Below are 18,988 nucleotides of genomic sequence, written 5' to 3'. Positions count from 1 at the left end.
GTGTGGATGGTATAGCAGCTTCGTGCCACACTTTGAAGGGAAGGCAATACCACTCACCATTCTACTTCATAACAACTGCAAGGAAGAGACAGCATTCCAAGGTATTAAGGCTGTGATATGCAATGCTCCCAGTTTAGTCCATCCTGACCTTCAATGGAAGATGTGTCTGCAGAATAACGCCAGCGATTCCAGCCTAGGAGCAATGTTATTCCAGGAGAGGAGTGATGGCAGAAGGGACATCATCGAGTATGCCAGCAGAAAGCTATCTCCGACGAGCAACGCTACTGCACTGTCTAGAAAGAAGCCTTAGCCATGGTGTGGGCCATGGGCAAATTCAGAGGCTACTTGGAGGGAAGGAAATTCCAGGTCTACACTGATAACGCCACTCTCAAATGCTTGAACTTGTTCTCTGGCTCAAAATCTAAATTGATACAATGGGCTCTGTTAATCGCAAAATTTGATTTTGATGTCTGTCACGTCCCAGGACCGACAAACATAGGAGCAGACAGTTTATCTAGGCACCTGGCAATGGAACCTGAAGCTAGGAGCACCATTGTCGAGAGGGAGATCCTGCGAAAACACCACAGTGAGCCCAAGCAACCTGTCTTTATGACCATCAAGAAGGAACTTGATTTGGGAGTAATCAAACAATGGCAGTACAAGACAAGCCATATAGGACCATGACGCAGTGGTTAAGGAGACAGAACACGGATAGTCGACTTGTCCTGAGGGAATTCAAGATGAGCTACATGAACTTCCGGTTTGACGAAGGGCTCTTGGTGTACAGATTGCACCTCTCCAATGTGCCTGCAGTAGTGGTGATCCCTAGACAGCACATGATGGACATCCTCGAGAAGTTCCATGACAGCACTGAAGCCAGACATCCAGCAGGTGAAGGGACATACCAGTCTGTCTGAAGAAGATTCTTCTGTGTCAACATGTGGAAAGACTTCCTGGACTATGTGAAGGGGTGCTACATCTGCGCCTGCACCAAGGCGAGCAACAGGAAGGCAGAATCCAGTCAGCAAGGAAGCCAGCCGCAATGCCCTTGGGAGGTCATAGCCCTGGATTTTTGGGTCCTTACCCTAGAACACCATGGGGTAAAATGGGACTCCTAATAATCACCGATCTATCACAAGATGGAATGAGGCCTTTCTGATACCAGAAGCCACAACAGGATGCATCATCAGCCTTCTACAAGCTGAGGTATTCAGCCACTGTGGTTATCCAAGGTGCATTCTCTCAGAAAACAGGAGTCAGTTCACGTCAAGGAAGTGGCAGGAAATTAATACAGAATGGGGTGTGGGGCACTGGACAACCCCTATCTACAACCAAAGAGCCAATCCAACGGAACGATAGAACCAGGAGCTAAAAAGGATGCTATGGGTCCATCTAATAGGCAAAGAACATCGACTGTGGGACCGTTGCATACTGCAGTCACTCTTTGCCCTGTGAGGACGCATCAGCTGTATCACCGGCTATTCCCCAGTGCAGCTGTTCCTTGGTTGACAGCTATATGGCATGGGGGATTGGGAGATTTGTTCACCACCCAATTCTGGTCAAGATGATACAGCTGTTCCTCTGACAGAGTGGCAGCAGCAGCAGCAGCAGCAGCAGCAGAATGACATCAAGGAGAAGCAAGCTTTGGCTGAGAAGTGATCCCTTACCCAGGCCAAGGCTCAAGATGTTGAAGAGACCCAGATCTTCCTACCAGGCCAACATGTACTGCGACGTAACCACCCAGTCAGTAATAAGGTTGGAGGGTTTCACGCAGGTCTCGCATCTAAGTGGGTTGGTCCCTTCGAGGTGGATAAGCAGCTGGGCCATGGGTTCTACTTACTACAGACCAACCCTCCCCTCAAGGTCAACACATCTGAGTTGCGGCGAGTCACCCAACCGAAGAAGATACAATCTACGCCCAAGGCAAAGTCGATCAGTGTAGTAGACTGTGGAAATTGTTTCAAGTTATAGGGGGGATATTGACGCAAGTGTGATAAACTGATGTAACTTGAAAACAATATTCTTTAACCCATGAGTAAATAATATAAGTATCGGGCTTGAATTATTTTTACTTTTATGATTATTATTATTATGACTTGTGATGTACATACACTTATTAGTATTACTTACTTACTCCTCGGTGCTACAGCCCTTGTAGGGCCTTGGCCTCTCTGACGATTCTAGCCCAATCTTCACGATCTTCTGCACGCCTCCTCCATCTTATTATTCTTATCTTTCTTAAATCCTCCTCCACCTCATCCAGCCATCTTTTCTGAGGTCTTCCTTTCCATCTTCTACCACCTGGATTTCCTTTGTAGATCTTCTTGACAGCCCTATTATCCGGCATTCTCTCCACGTGTCCCAACCACCTTAATCTGTTGCTTTTTATTTTGGTTACGATACTTGGATGTCCATAGAGTTCTTCCAATTCCTTGTGTTTCCTTATTCTCCAAAATTCCCCCTTCCTTCACTGAGCCATAAATCTTTCTCAGTATTTTTCTCTCCCATCTGTTCAACAGTTCTTCATCTGCCTTGGTCATTGTCTATGTTTCATAACCATAAATTATTATTATTATTATTATTATTATTATTATTATTATTATTATTTACGATCGCCCATTGTTTGTGAGGTTATGTCATGAAATATGTGCTGTGTGTGTATATATATAAGTTAAGACTGGGAGAGTTGGCCGTGCGGTTAGGGGCGCGCGGCTGTGAGCTTGCATCCGGAAGATAGTGGGTTTGAATCCCACTGTGGGCAGCCCTGAAGATGGTTTTTCTTGGTTTCCAATTTTCACACCAGGCAAATGCTGTTGCTGTACCTTAAATAAGGCCACGGCCGCTTCCTTCTAACTCCCAGGCCTTTCCTATCCCATTGTTGCCATAAGACCTATCTGTGTCGGTGTGACATACGGCCACTAGCAAACTAGTTAATGTAGGAACCTGTAATTAATAGTATATAATTTGTTATTACCTATATATATATATATGATGTGTAATCCACTACAGTATTGCGCAACATATTGTAATTTCCAGAATAACACTAGGTAAGATGACAGCTATGTAGAATATTCTTTACATTTTATCTGTGCTTTAGGCACTCTAGAAATATGTTGTGCCATATCCTTCTAGAAGTCTGGCCAGGCAATCTATATAAAGAGGTAGTCTCAATGGTGAACAGGAGTTATTGTTTAACAGGAGTTGTGTTGTGTTTAAGGCCGACATGCTAATGTAAGCTGTCAGCAGTCAGCTGTGAGCTTGCATCCAGGAGATAATGGGTTCGAACCCCACTGTCGGCAGCCTTGAAGATGGTTTTCCATGGTTTCCCCATTTTCACACCAGGCAAATGCTGGGGCTGTACCTTAATTAAGGCCACAGCCGCTTCCTTCCCACTCCTAGGCCGTTCCTGTCCCATCGTCACCATAAGACCTATCAGTGTCGGTGTTATGTAAAGCAAATAGCAAAACAAAACAAAAAAACTTCCCGCTCTATTAATCATCTCCTGTCTAATTCAACTCCTCTCTATATATAAAAATGGTGGTTTGTTGATGTTTCCATAGTCTTGTTTTGTTTATGATGGCAGTGATTAAGGTTATGCACGTTAATGTGTAAATAATTAGTTCGAAATAAATAAGTGTACGAATTGATAGCATTTTGTGTGTGTCATTGTGGATACATCAAGGAGAGAGGATGTATTGCACAATGGTGAATTAACCTTCAAAACGTTATGTGAAGAAGACAAGATATCAAAATATGATGACTTGGTGGTAGTAAGTTAACAAAGCTAAATGTACTTGAATTTTCAACCATTATTGATTTCGATAACGTTTTGTTTTATAAACTTCAAACAAGAGGTAATTCCAACTGTCAAGATATCTATAACAGTTTGTCAAAGATTTAAATGTCAAAGTATGCTTAAATGCTTGCAAGACACCTTCTAAAAATATAGGTAGCTGGATTTTAAGAACTAATGTGCTATGTACCACTTGCTTTCATTCAGACCTCAATATCTGATTCAAAGATGTACTTTTTAAACAGTGGAATTCTTATGGATGTTTCATATTCACATATTGAAAATGAAAGTTGAGGAACCTGGCAATTCCTGTGACAAGCACAGGTGTGTGGTGTAATGTTAAAGATTGTTGTGTCCAAGATCTCTCATATTTTGGCAAATACACTGACTGACAGAGCAAATGCAACACCAAGGAGGAGTGGTTCGAAAGGGATGAAAGTTGGGGAAAAACAGAGTCGGCACGGAAGAATAATTGATGTTTATTTCAAACCGATATGCAGGTTACACAATGCGCACGGCATCGACTCAGTAGGATGTAGGACCACCGCGAGCGGCGATGCACGCAGAAACACGTCGAGGTACAGAGTCAATAAGAGTGCGGATGGTGTCCTGAGGGATGGTTCTCCATTCTCTGTCAACCATTTGGCACAGTTGGTCATCCGTACGAGGCTGGGGCAGAGTTTGCTAACGGCGTCCAATGAGATCCCACACGTGTTCGATTGGTGAGAGATCCGGAGAGTACGCTGGCCATGGAAGCATCTGTACACCTCGTAGAGCCTGTTGGGAGATGCGAGCAGTGTGTGGACGGGCATTATCCTGCTGAAACAGAGCATTGGGCAGCCCCTGAAGGTACGGGAGTGCCACCGGCCGCAGCACATGCTGCACATAGCGGTGGGCATTTAACGTGCCTTGAATACGCACTAGAGGTGACGTGGAATCATACGCAATAGCGCCCCAAACCATGATGCCGCGTTGTCTAGCGGTAGGGCGCTCCACAGTGACTGCCGAATTTGACCTTTCTCCACGCCGACGCCACACTCGTCTGCGGTGACTATCACTGACAGAACAGAAGCGTGACTCATCGGAGAACACGACGTTCCGCCATTCCCTCATCCAAGTCGCTCTAGCCCGGCACCATGCCAGGCGTGCACGTCTATGCTGTGGAGTCAATGGTAGTCTTCTGAGCGGCGCCGGGAGTGCAGGCCTCCTTCAACCAATCGACGGGAAATTGTTCTGGTCGATATTGGAACAGCCAGGGTGTCTTGCACATGCTGAAGAATGGCGGTTGACGTGGCGTGCGGGGCTGCCACCGCTTGGCGGCGGATGCGCCGATCTTCGCGTGCTGACATCACTCGGGCTGTGCCTGGACCCCTCGCACGTGCCACATGTCCCTGCGCCAACCATCTTCGCCACAGGCGCTGCACCGTGGACACATCCCTATGGGTATCGGCTGCGATTTGACAAAGCGACCAACCTGCCCTTCTCAGCCCGATCACCATACCCCTCGTAAAGTCGTCTGTCTGCTGGAAATGCCTCCGTTGATGGCGGCCTGGCATTCTTAGCTATACACGTGTCCTGTGGCACACGACAACACGTTCTACAATGACTGTCGGCTGAGAAATCACGGTACGAAGTGGGCCATTCGCCAACGCCGTGTCCCATTTATCGTTCGCTACGTGCGCAGCACAGCGGCGCATTTCACATCATGAGCATACCTCAGTGACGTCAGTCTACCCTGCAATTGGCATAAAGTTCTGACCACTCCTTCTTGGTGTTGCATTTGCTCTGTCAGTCAGTGTAATTTTGGTAACATTTATTCAAAAAAGTTAACAACCTCATGTGCTCAAACAAGCTTTAAATAATAACATTATTTTGAGAGAGAATAATTTGCCTAGTGAACATTATCATACAGTCCTGGTGAGTAGCCTTCATTCTACTATTTTACAGAAATACCTTGTATGTAATTTCTTTTGATAGCGTTTCTTCAGTTTTATGTGTTTACAGTCTTATTATTGAATTTATTTTGTCATATTGTAGAAAATATCGTATCAGTGGTATAGAAATTACATGCAACGACACAGACTTAGCACTACACATGTGACATCAGAACTCTTGGTAGCAGGCTTCTATATCGAGATGGCTGTGACCTGACTGATGAAATGTAGCTCCCAGTAATATGTAGTTAGGGGTGACTCCTCTTGAGAGTAGTTGTGAGTCATCACATATCCATTTTAGCCCATACTTGTCTGCATGGGACGCATAACTGCACTAGATATTTCTTTGTGGGCTTTAGTTGTAGAAATGTGGCATTCAGGCTAAGCAAGACGAAGAAGCATACAGTGCACTTTGCCATGAAATACAGTGCAATTACAGAACTGACAAGACATGGTTCCTCACTAGTATTTTTGATGGAATAGGCTACCATCAAAAGTCGAATCAAACACTTGATTGTTTTAGAAACATTAACAGTTCACACCACATACATGGTGACAGAAGATGGCAACTTTATTGCTGATAAGAACAAAGTAATAGAGCGATGGAAACAATATTGTGAAGAGCTATATTATAAAGGAAGAGATTCTGCCAAACAGGAAATTTCTGTGAGGTATGACAAGGAACCCAATATTCTTTTTGGTGAAATGGAGAATGCTGTCAATCATCTGAACAATACCGGTAACAAAGCGCCAGGTATTGATGGTATTTCTGGAGAAATGCTGAAAGTGATGGGGGAGGATGGAAAGTGTGTTTTACTTTGAGTATGTAGTATAGTGTGGAAAACTGCTGAATGGCCCAAGAACTGGACAATATTTGTACTAATCCCTCTTCACAAAAATGGGTCCATAAGGGATTGTTTCAATTATCATACTATTACATTAATATCCCACGCAAGCAAAGTCCTGCTCTACATAATAAATCAATGCCTAAAACCATTCCTGCAACTTCAGATATCCATGGAACAAACAGGCTTTGTTGCAGGTAAAGGAATACGAGAGTCAATCCTGAACATGAGGCAGATCATTTATTGAGAAAAGTCGTGAGTTTTGTGTCCCCGCCATTTATTTTTTATTTTTTACTTCCTTGAGTACAAAAAGGCCTTTGATTTTGTCATGTTGGACAAGTTGTGGCAGGTGCTAAGGAGATTTGGGGCTCCACTGCATTTAATATCATTATTGAATGGTGTCTATAAAAAACATGCAACAACCTCAAATCATGTTAAAGAAAGCTGAAAACCGCTCTGGGTGGAGGCATGTTTATAGAATTTTGTATGTCAGATTCTTGAAGTTTGGAGATGCAGAACAGTTGACATTTAAAAAAAACAGTTGTGAAAAGAAAAAAGTTAAAACACGCAATATTACAACAATTGAGAAATGCATTTACACAGCATGATTTCTTGAAGACGAGAGCTCAGGTAGTTCTTGAGGTAGCGTAAGGTATAAATTTAAATTTAAATGTCAATGATATGAACTGTAAGTGATATTATAATACACAGTTCAATGCAGAAAAGAAAAAGAGAGGGTAACAAAGGTAAATAATAACTAAAGTAGATAAAATATTTTTTTTATAAAACATCGTATATAGATAGGGGTTGAATGAGACAGGAGATGATTAATAAACCTTGAAGTTTTTTTGTTTTTTCTGTTTTGCTATTTGCTTTACATCACACCGACACCGATAGGTCTTATGGCGACGATGGGACAGGAACGGCCTAGGAGTGGGAAGGAAGTGGTTGTGGCCTTAATTAAGGTACAGCCCCAGCATTTGCCTGGTGTGAAAATGGGAAACCACGGAAAACCATCTTTAGGGCTGCCGACAGTGGGGTTCAAACCCATTATATCCTGGTTGCAAGCTCACAGCTGCGCGAACCTAACCACACGGTCAACTCGCCCGGTAGAGCGGAAAGTAGAATGATGAAAGAAGAAAGGAAAGGTTAGGATAGGGAAATAAAGGAGGAGGAGTTTTAAGGTGGGACAGGTGGATGGTTTATTGGAGGTAGAAAACATGGGTAGGAACTGTGTAAGGCATAGAAAATTGAATTTGGGTTTAGAAATTTTGCATTTTTGAAAATAAGTATGAGGAATTCGAATAGAATATTGGGTTTTTCGGAAATGTTGTTTAAATTGGAATTAGGATTGAAGTATTGGTCATGGTAAATAAAACAATTTTCAGTTGTGTTTAGAAGAGGGCCTTTTTTAATAATTTTAAGTATTTCCATGTCGTGTTCAGTTTTGTTGAAATTTTGTTTAGAGTCTTGTATGTGTTCTCCTATTGCAGAGAATCTGTTATTTTTTATGGTGTTGACATGTTAGGAGTATCTGATAGTAAAGTTACGTCCAGCCTGTCCAATGTACGAAGAGCTACAGTTGTTACATTTGAATCTGTATACTCCAGATTTAGAAAAAGCATTAGATTTATTTAATGAACTAGAGTTGTGTAATATATATCAAGATTTCTGTTATTGTTCTAAAAGTATTTTCATACTTTTCATGTTGTACTTTTTAAGAATATTGATGACACTATAAACATCATGAGTGGAAGTAAAAGTGAAATATGCAGTGGCTTTGGTTTTATCTTTTGTTAATGTGGTTTTGGGACAGAATTTGAATTTGTTAATAGTACGGTTTATGAAAGAGTTGTTAAAGCCATTAAATTTAGCGGTAATACAGATGGTGTTCAATTCATTATTTCAATCTTTTTTTAGACATAGGAGTGTTGAAGGCACGGAAAACTCGGCTGTAATAAGTAGCATGTTTATGTGCTTGTTGGTGTACAGAATCTTGCCAAATTGTGGTTGCTGTTTGGGTTGGTTTTCTGAATATTTTGTTAGTTAAAGAGGAAAGATGTCTGGTAATAGTTAAGTCTAGAAAATTATGAGTGTTTTTATGTTCAGATTCAAGGGTGAATTTGATATCAGAGTCAGTGTTGTTAAGGTGCGACAGGCTTCGGCAGCTGGCACAATACCTATCCTCGCTGCTAGATGAGGGCTTTATTCCATTCCTGACCCAGTCGAATGACTGGAAACCCGGCTGCAGATTTTTATTTTCAGTGTTGTTAAGAAGAAGAAGTGTAGAGGCTGCATTGGTCGATTCTTCTTTTAAAATTACTAATGTGTCATCAACATATATAGCCCAAAAGAGGATGTTAGAGAAATTATTATTATTATTATTATTATTATTATTATTATTATTATTATTATTATTATTATTATTATTATTATTATTATTAATTTTTGTGTTTTCCAAGAAATCAAGATATAGTTCAGGTAGGATGCCTGAGGGTGGCAAGCCCATAGCTAAACCATCTTATTGAAATGGTGTTATCAAAGGTGAAAAAATTATTGTTGACTACTGTCTTAGTTTTAACTGTGGAACAGTATCCTTATTCTCCAGAAACAGTAATGATATCCTGGGGCACTGAGTACCCCAGGACAGAAACAGAACTCTGATCCATTAAAATTATGTATTACTAACAACTGCAAGTACAAATGAGTAAAATCAACCCTGTAGCACAGAATAATTTGAGGCTATACAATGAAAATAACTTTGCAAATATAATAGAAAACAAAAATATTAGCAATAGTTCAATGTCATTTTAGACATTCTTTCTTTGATCATTAGCACTGTTTTCGCTTCTCACATTCACGACAAGGCACCAAGCTATGTTGTTTACACACATACTTCTTGCATTCTGAGCACACCACAGTGGTCTTGGTGTCCTTGGATCATGGGCAGATGCAGCACCTTCCGGACAATTGATTGGAGGTTGACGGCTGAGTGGGCATCTCAGTTTCCAGTTGTTCCACAATGCCCTCATGAATACCACTCAGAAGGGCGGGGGTTTGTAGTCTGTGTATCATCCAAGGTTTCATCAGTTCTTCACCCAATGTAAAAAGAAAATCTTCTCTAGATCTTACTTCTTGATTTTGTGCAAAAATGTTCTCTCTGTAGATTATGTACCCATTCAAGCATTCAGCGTTTATCATTCCATAGAAAAGGCAAAGTGGCCACTGGCTTGTTTTCCTGCCTCACTTGTATGTTCCAAACATCTGATTAAATACATTGATGCCTCCCTTTGTACCATCATAGACATGAGTCATCTCCGGGAAGTTAGAGTTCTTCATCATAGACTGGCCTTTGTGTATGTTAGAGAGGATGTGGACAATTTTTCCTTTCTTTGGACAGTATGAAAGCAATGGAAGTTCCTTATCAAAAACAAACAACATTTCTGATTTACGCTGTTTTGTAGCAAGTAGTTCTATGGGAATTTCATGTTTGTTTCGGAGAGTTCCAACCATAGTTATACTGTGCTTTTCAAGCATGTAGTTGAATAGAGGAACTGATGAGAACCAGTTATCAACTGTAATATTGTGGTTGCTTCCATCAATTGCTTCCGACAATTTCTCCACAAAATATTCAACTTTAGGCTTACTTCCAGAGTCCATCTTTTCGCCAGTGTACAGTATTGCATATATCATGTATCCATTACTACCGTTGCACATCATTACAATCTTTATTCTGTATTTGGCAGGTTTGTTTGGAATATACATCCTAAAAGGACATTTCCCTCTGAACGCTAGTAGCTGTTCGTCGATGGTACAGTAAGTGCCAGGTGTATAAGAAACCTTACAGTTATAAATAAATGTGTCCCACAGTTCTCTGATGGCTGCTTTCCTTTCTTGCGGCCCGAGTTTTTCTGTCACTGAAACGCAAATTGTTCACTAAAAACTCGAAACGTTTCTGAGACATAATACTTCTGGTTATTCAAACACCCCTCGTCTTGTGCCAAAGAATGTCAGCCGAAGTGTGGTTCTAGCACTGTGCACCAAAGTATATAAACAATCCTAACAAAGCCCTAATTTCACTTGTTGATGTTTCACCCACAAAACTTTTGTCACCTTTATAATTAGCTTTCAGAGTTTGAATCTCATTATTAGTAAAATTTACAATGTCCTCAATCATATGTTCAGTTGTAAACAGTTCAAATGCATCTATTCCGTTATTTAACCCTTTGGTGGATCCTTTCGAGCGAGGTCTGATTAGAACTAGGTTTCTCCGAGGTGTTCTTCCTGCTCTTGTAGGAGGCTTAGATGACCAGCGGTAATCATTCTTTCCTTTCAAAGAAATCTTTGTTGGTACAACAATGCAATCGGACAGAACTTGTGACCTTTCCTCTCGTTGCATACTAGACATGCCTGCATGATTATTTGATGTATCAGTGAAAGTACTAAACTGAGTAGTCTTTTGCTTAGAATTTTCGGTTCTTTTTTTACCATGCACCACAGTATCTTCTTCTCTGCTCGTTGACTCAAGTTCACATTCATTCTCTGATGGATCAGGAGTAAAAATATCTCCATCAACGTTGTCTTCCTTGACACTGTCTATTTCACCTTCACTATCAGAACAGCCTTCAAAAAGACTTATACTTTCACAATCTGACCTGTCTACTTCATATAAAATTGGATTGTCACTTTGAAGAGAATCCATTTTGTTAACATATATTACGAATGACATGATTATATTTCAGATAACTTTCAAGAATAATACCAGCGAGAGGAGAAGAAAAGTTACATTAATTTTACAGTGGGGCACTCAATGCCCTGGAGACACTGCTTTGGATGTAAATAGCTTTGACTGATAAGAAGTACACACATTGACTGAAGGACAGTCAAGGTCAAGTAAAAGTCACAGGAGGGTGCTTATCAGATATACCATCATAACATAATTGGGGAATGAAAATTCTCTGGGGCATGAGTGCCTCACTGTACTGTTCCAGGGTTAAGATGGACATAAAGTCCTGGATTTCTAGTTTACTCAGATGACTAAATTTATTTAAGTTGTTTTGAATTATGGGGAATAAGTTGGAAATTGGAATACTGTGATACATGTTTATGATGTCAAAAGAATGGAGAGAAAGATTTGGTTGAATGTCGAAGTCTTTTAGTTTGTTGATTAATTCACAAGTGATTCTGATAGATTTATTGGATAATGTTTTAGTAAAAATTTCTGAATGAATTTAGAAGTATTATATAAGGGACTGGGTCTGTAATTGATTACTGGGCAGACCGGAATGTTAATTTTATGTTTAATAGTTTAGTTTTTCCTCATCTGTGAAGGGAAATGAGGTATTATTTAAGGTTTGTTTAAGCAGATGTTGGATTGTATTGGTCAGGTTTTTTTTTAACTATAGAAAAAGAAGGATTGTTGAAGAAATCTTTAGTTTTAGCTATGTAAGTCAGATTTTGTCCATTAAGACAGTGGTGTTACCTTTATCAGATTTGGTAATGATGAAGTTATTGTCATTAATTTTCTTTTTAAGATCTAAAATACGTTTATTTTTATTAATTAAATCCTTATTATTGTGATTGGGGGAAGTTATTATTAGGGCCTAAGGAAGATTTTTTCAAGTTTTCTTCTTACGTCATATCTGATTTCATCTTGTTGTTCTGTCGGCATTTTATTAATGGCTATTTCAGATTAAATGACTAAATTGGTGCCTGTATTGAGAGTATTGAGGTTTGGCCAATTGTGTTTGAGGCCTTTAGAAAGAATTAAGTTTTTGTCATCATTCAAATTTGTTTTAGATAAATTAACAATAGGAGGATGGAATTTTTCCATGCTTACGAAAGGTGTTAAATTGTTCTTGACAAGATTTTTATGTGGAGAAGAATTGTTCTTTAGTTTGTCGTTTAAGCCTACTGAGGACCACGGGGCTCGTATCTACTCTTTGGTAAAGTTGTTGCTTTCTTCTTCTTCCAATACTCCTTCATTTGCTGACTATGAGCCAGCTTTCTCTCCTCTGTCCACTTAGTTCCTGTAGTCTTCTTACTTGTAAGGGACGTTGGGAAAACTCCGTGTCGGATGGCTTGACGGAACAGTAGTTGGTCATGAGTTTGTCTCAGTGGGAATAGAATAGAATAATCATCAACAGGTTATTTTCCCAATTAAAGATGATTCAATAAAACATAATATACAACAAATACACCGTAAGTAAATAACACTAATTTCCTAAAATAATAACCAAGTTCAAACTAAATCTAGAGACCTTTTTATATGCATATTTACAAAACCTTAAATAAAATAAATAAATAAATAAATAAATAAATAAATAAATAAATAAATAAATAAATAAATAAATAAATAAATAAATAAATAGATAAATAAATAAATAAATAAATAAATAAATAAATAAATAAATAAAACTAAATCTCCTTAAATAATTGACATTATTAAACTACATGTAGTAACTTTTACATATTTACATACCTTACAAATAGGGCCTTACATTCATGAGGATATCTAGTTGTTCCATATCCAACTTAACTGATGTGATCCATTTGTTCTTAGAAACCTTGCCTCTTCCTGTTACTGTGAATATTCTGTTGATGAGTCTTTTGGAATCCAGACGGGCCAAGTGTCCATAAAAGGTCAGGCGCCTTTTCCTTATAGACGTGATGATGTCCTCCTGGTGTTCATACTGTTCATCATTATGGTGGATTCTGTAAGTGCCTCCTTCCTCTCTGATTGGTCCTAATATCCTCCTCAGGATCTTTCTCTAACTCCAGCTTTCTGAGTAGGCCCTTCCTAGCCATTACAAGGCACTCAGCAGCATACAGAACAGATGGTTTGACTAAGGAGTTGTAGTGTCTGAGTTTGAGGGTCTTGGATAGGCACTTAGATGAATAGATACTATGACATGAGTGATAAGCACTTTAAAACTTGGTACATCTGGCATCTATGGCTAGGTTCTCACTCTGATTCACAGAGATCCATTCTCCCAAGTACTTAACTGCAGGTACTTTTCGTATGGTAGTGTCTGTGAGAGCAATTGTAGAAGGGGCCTCCTTGATATTGGTCATATATTCAGTCCTCTGGATGCTGATCTTCAGACCAGTCTTAACCGCTACACTATAAATAGACTCTGTAAGTTGTAGGTAGCCTCCTCTATATTGTTTGCCAGTAGAATGAGGTCATCAGCAAAGGCTAGGCACGGGACAATGAGGTTGTCTCTCTCATACCCAAGCTTCAGTCCAGCTCCCGGTGGTAACATCGTTCTCCATTCCCTAATGATCTTTTCCAGGACATAGTTGAAGAGAATGCAGGAGAGACTATCACCCTGTCTAACTCCTGTTCTGATTGGAAAGCTTTTGGATAGTTCACCTCTGAACCTGACCTTGGACGTCATGTTCCTCAGAGTGGCTTGAACCAATCGTAGGGTCTTCCCATACAGACCAAGTTCCCATAGTATGGAGAAAAGGGTTTCTCTGTCCACAGAGTCATAAGCTTTCTGAAAATCTACTAGGACCACCACCCAGGGATGTCCACCTCGGCTTTTGTAACTGAGAACTGTCTTAAGATTGTGTATCTGTTTTGGACAAGATCTAGTCTTACGGAAACTAGCTTGATATTCACCTAACTGTGAGTCTAGCTGTGTGGCGACTCTATTGAGCAGGGCTACATAGAGGATCTTGTAGGTAATTTGTAACAAGAAAATACCTCTATAATTGTTGAGGTCTGTCTTACTTCCCTTCTTGTGGAGGGATGAATCACGGCAGACGTCCATCCTTTGGGTAGGGACTCTGTTGTCCATGTCCTTTACAATTTGATGGATGCTCTGCAAAGACTGGTCATCTGCATGTTTCCACATCTCGGCAACTATGCCGTCTTCACCTGAAACCTTGTTGCTCTTGAGACCAGCGATGATCTCCTTTATTTCTTCTTTTCATAGGTGGTTGAGAATCAGGGTTCCTGTGTGAAGGCTCATGGAAAATAAGCTTTTCTTTAGGTTCCTCTGCATTTAGTAGCTTCTAGAAATAATCTGCAAGAGTTTTGGTGCAGTCTTTATTGTTCAGTTGAAGTTTTCCATCTGGCCCATGAAGGATGAGGGTAGAAGCTGTGTACTGGGTCGTTTGCTTCTTAAGTCCTTTGTACAGGTCTCTTGACTTGTTTTCCTGAAAATTATTTTCAGCCTGTTGCATTAGGCTCCTGAGGTAATTTCTTTTGGCACTACGGATGGTGTTAGCTGTAGCTTTTCTTTGCATGAGGAAGGCTTCATAATTGGCTTCAATTTTATGTTGGTTCCACCTAATCCCGCTTTACACCTTTCTTCTATAACCTCATCACACTTTGAACTCCACCATGGGTGTTTGCCTTTGGTTGATGAGGCAGGAATAGTTTCTTGAGCAGCATCCAGCAAGGCCTTTTGTAAGGCAGGCCATCCTTCTTTCTCTGTATTCTTCCTGAGGGTATCCTGAAAATCACAATCCTCATCGCGCAGTCGCAGAGCGTTGAACCTGGGTATCTTATGACTACTTTGGAGAGTTGGTGTTTTTCTAAATGGTTGCATATTAATCTTGACAAGTGAAAGGTAGTGATCAGAATCTACAGTATATTGGCTCCTCGTAATACCTTGACATTCTGTATGTCCGTATGATGTTGCCGTGCTATAGCAACATGGTCTAACTGGAATTCACCAAGCAGAGGATTTGGACTCTTCCAGGTTTTGGCCTTTCTAGGTAGACGTTTGAAGGCTGTTGATTTCAGGACTAAGTTGTACTTGTCACAGAGTTCAATGAGATGTTCCCTATTTCTGTTTGTTCATTTATGGGCTGGATAATGGCCTACTATCTTCCGGTACTTCCACTCCTTACCGACTTGTGCATTGAAGTCTCCATGAGTATGTTGGAATGGTGGGAAGGGATCTTATCTAAGGTGGCCCAGCATTGTTCTACATTTTCCAGGTTTGAACGGTTTGTGTCATTCGTGGGTGAGTGGAATTTTTCGATTGTGTATGCTCTATTACGAGACCTGAAGGATAACGAGGAAGTCCTTGCGTTAGGTGAAGTGAAATCTAAAATATGGTTAACCATCTTGTGGTGTACCGCAAACCCAGTACCAAATTGTGGAAGTGTCTTGATAACTCTTTCCCCAGGTTTCCCCTTGTAGATTCTGTACACTCCGGACTCTATTGTATCCTCATCGGTAAACCGAGTCTCTTGTAGCACTGCTATCATAACCTTGTACTTTTCCAGCACGTCAAGCGTTTGTTTGAGCTTACCTACCTTTAGTAGGGAATGAATGTTTATTGTAGCAAAGTACTCGATGTTTCTCTTTGGTTGTCGTTTAGCAGAATTAGATAGAAGTGGGAAGCATGAAGGTGCAGGTTCCCCAGAATCCGATGACCTGCTTACCCCAGACTGTGTGGGGGTGGATTGTTTACCACCTGGGGTACATTTCTGAATATTCTTTATCTCCATGTTTCGAGTATTACGAGAGTCATAATGGTGGTTACCTAAAAGGTATTGGGTTTTTAACTATCAAGGTTGTAAGCCTTGAAGTAACCAGCACTGATCGGCTCACCGACCCAGTTTCCCGCTGGGATTGGTTATCCAACCTTCCACTGGGTTGCTCGGTTTAACAGGGACACCTCTTGTAGGTTACATGCTGGAATTGGAGTGAAAGAGGCTAAGTTGGGTTCTCTTGCTGAACCCAATATGTTATAGTTGCAGATGACAAGCAACGATGCATTTCACTCCCATTTGCCCAGAGCCATGTGATGACAAAAGCCACATGGACTCCTCCCCGGTTAATTCCTGAGTTAGGAAGAGGTTCCATTGTGTGCTTGTGAGAAGACTAGCTATTTATAGGTGTGTTTCATATAATCTGCTGTTTAAAGATGATTTTTTCTTATATAAGAAATGGATTTCATTTTTCAGCCAAATTTTGTTAGTTACTTTTTGAGTTTTTAGCGTGTGAGAAGGAGAATGGGTTTTTCTGACACAACCTTGAAGAAATTTAGGAGTAAGGTTAAAGGAAATGCATTGTTTTAGGAAGTCGATATCCTTTCCTAACTTAGCAATCTTGATCTTTTAGCCCATATAACAGAAGGCTTTACGTTTTGCTTGGTTAGCATGTTCATTTAAAGATAAGAATTTCATAATGTTCCATACTGAACTGAGTTCACAATTAAATTCAAATAAAATATCTAATTGTTCAACCTTTTCAATACAAATAGAATTAGAAAAGTAATGTTACATTCCTAGCTAATTACAAGCGGTACCGGTTTCGACTACTGTTCCGGGTCATCATCAGCCGATCAATTAAAATATAAAGAACAGTGCACAGAAACAAATAGGTGATATATAAATCTTTCACCAGCTTCAGTTCTTGAAGCACTATAACACTTTAGGGATTAGTACTCCATGTTGAAATTTCCAAAATCCTGAAGAAGTCGAGGATCAATCACATAAATGAAACAAGACGCAAATTCTTGGTGAGCAGCAAAACATACATGCTGACCCGCACTGTGCTTCCAAATGTTTATGAAAACTCGATGAAAAATTAAATAGTTCAAGGATCAAGCCTGCAAACACTGCTGGGATGGGAAATCATACAGTACAGTTTAATATACTTGATGATAGAAATATATATTAACGTTTATAGAATCTCGTATGTCAGATTCTTAAGTGGAGGTGCAGAACAGTTGACATAAAAAACAATTGTGGAAAGAAAAAAGTTAAAAAGCTCAACATTAGAACAATTGAGAAATGCATTTACACAGCGTATGATTTCTTGAAGACAAGAGCTCAGGTAGTTCTTGAGGTAGCGTAAGGTATAAATTTAAATTTAAATGTTATAATGATCTGAACCATAAGTGATATTATAATACACAGTTCAATGCGTAAAAGAAAAAGAGAGAAAAACAAAGATGTTAATAGAAGGTAAATAGGTGTGGATCTGAATATAAATGACTAAAGCAGGTGAAAGAATTTTTTTTTTCCCAGATATGTTGACGACACTTTAGTAATTTTAAATGAAGAATTGACCAACACAGCCTCTACACTTCTTCTTCTTAACAACATTGACTCTAATTAAATTCACCCTTGAATCTGAACATAACAAAACTCATAATTTTCTAGACTTAACTATTATCAGACATCCTTCTTCTTTAACCCACAAAATTTTCAGAAAACCAACCCAAACAGCAACCACAATTCGGCAAGATTCTGCACACCCACAAGCATACAAATGTGCTACTAATAACAGCCTGGTTTTTCGTGCCTTCAATATGCCTATGTCTGAAAAAGATTTAAATAATGAATTGAACACCATCTGTACTTTCGCTAAATTTATTGGTTTTAACAACTCTTTTATAAACCGTATTATTAACAGACTCAAACACCATATCAAAACCAGAAATGCTAAATTTCCAAACCTGAATTCAGTTTTCCATGCCTTACACAGTTCTTATCCATGTTTTCTACCTCCAATAACCCATTCACCTGACCCACCTTAAAACTACTACTCCTGCTTTATTTCCCTATTCTGACCTTTCCTTTCTTCTTTCATCATTCTACTTCCCACTCTATTAATCATCTCCTATCTAATTCAACCCTTCTCCACATATAATGTTTTATAAAAAAAATTATTTTACCTACTTTAGTTATTATTTATATTTGTTTTTATCTCTTTTTCTTTTCCACATTGAACTGTGTATTATAATATCACTTATGGTTCAGATCACTATAACATTTAAATTTAAATTTATACCTTACGCTACCTCAAGAACTACAATAGTATTTGTCGTAGGTATGACATCGTAATTGGTGTAAAACCTTCAATTAGTATGGTTAATATATTTTAATTATAGTTTATTTAATGCTAAATTATCTTTTATTAAGTGTTAAACATGACTAGTATATGGTTTCCCTTGTAAATATGTAGTATAACTTTGCATAACCTCAAATACGTATTGTGTAACCTCAAAATCTAGATAGTCGAAAGCGGTAGAAAATTCCCTAATGACTGTATGTTAGACTTATTGTACTATAATTTGGTATATATGAAGGGTTCTGGAAATTTACTGTAAGGTTTTATTATCCAGATACATGTAGAGACATTATGAATGTTGTAGATATTTCCATGTACATTTGTAAATAGTGGAGGAAAGTTTGAGTACCCATTCGACTAGCTGGTCGACCGGTGTTTCGAGTGTGTTTCATTAGAGTATTGTAAGAACTCTTCCAGAAGTCGACCCTTCTAGATGGTTGATCGAGTAGTATAAATATTGAGCTGTCAGTCAGTGAAGTCAGTTCTAAGTTCCCAGCTCTTAGATCTTGGTTCTTGGGACTCAGGCAAGGAGGCAAGTGATGGACTGGGAGTGACTGTTAGGCTCCAAAGTGGAGTCTGAGTGTTGGACTTA

At 39.5% G+C, this 18,988-nt stretch overlaps 1 protein-coding gene across 1 annotated transcript in view; it reads left to right on the top strand.

Moving 5' to 3' along the window:
* Positions 1–18,988, top strand: part of LOC136874508 (IgA FC receptor) — a 387,799-nt gene that overhangs the window by 270,703 nt on the left and 98,108 nt on the right. The gene's annotated exons all lie outside the window — the stretch shown is intronic.

Source organism: Anabrus simplex, chromosome 5 (genome assembly GCF_040414725.1).
Source record: "Anabrus simplex isolate iqAnaSimp1 chromosome 5, ASM4041472v1, whole genome shotgun sequence".
In the NCBI taxonomy this organism is placed as follows: domain Eukaryota; kingdom Metazoa; phylum Arthropoda; class Insecta; order Orthoptera; family Tettigoniidae; genus Anabrus; species Anabrus simplex.
Note: the sequence above shows the minus strand (reverse complement) of the source record. Positions and strands in the feature narration are given on the sequence as shown.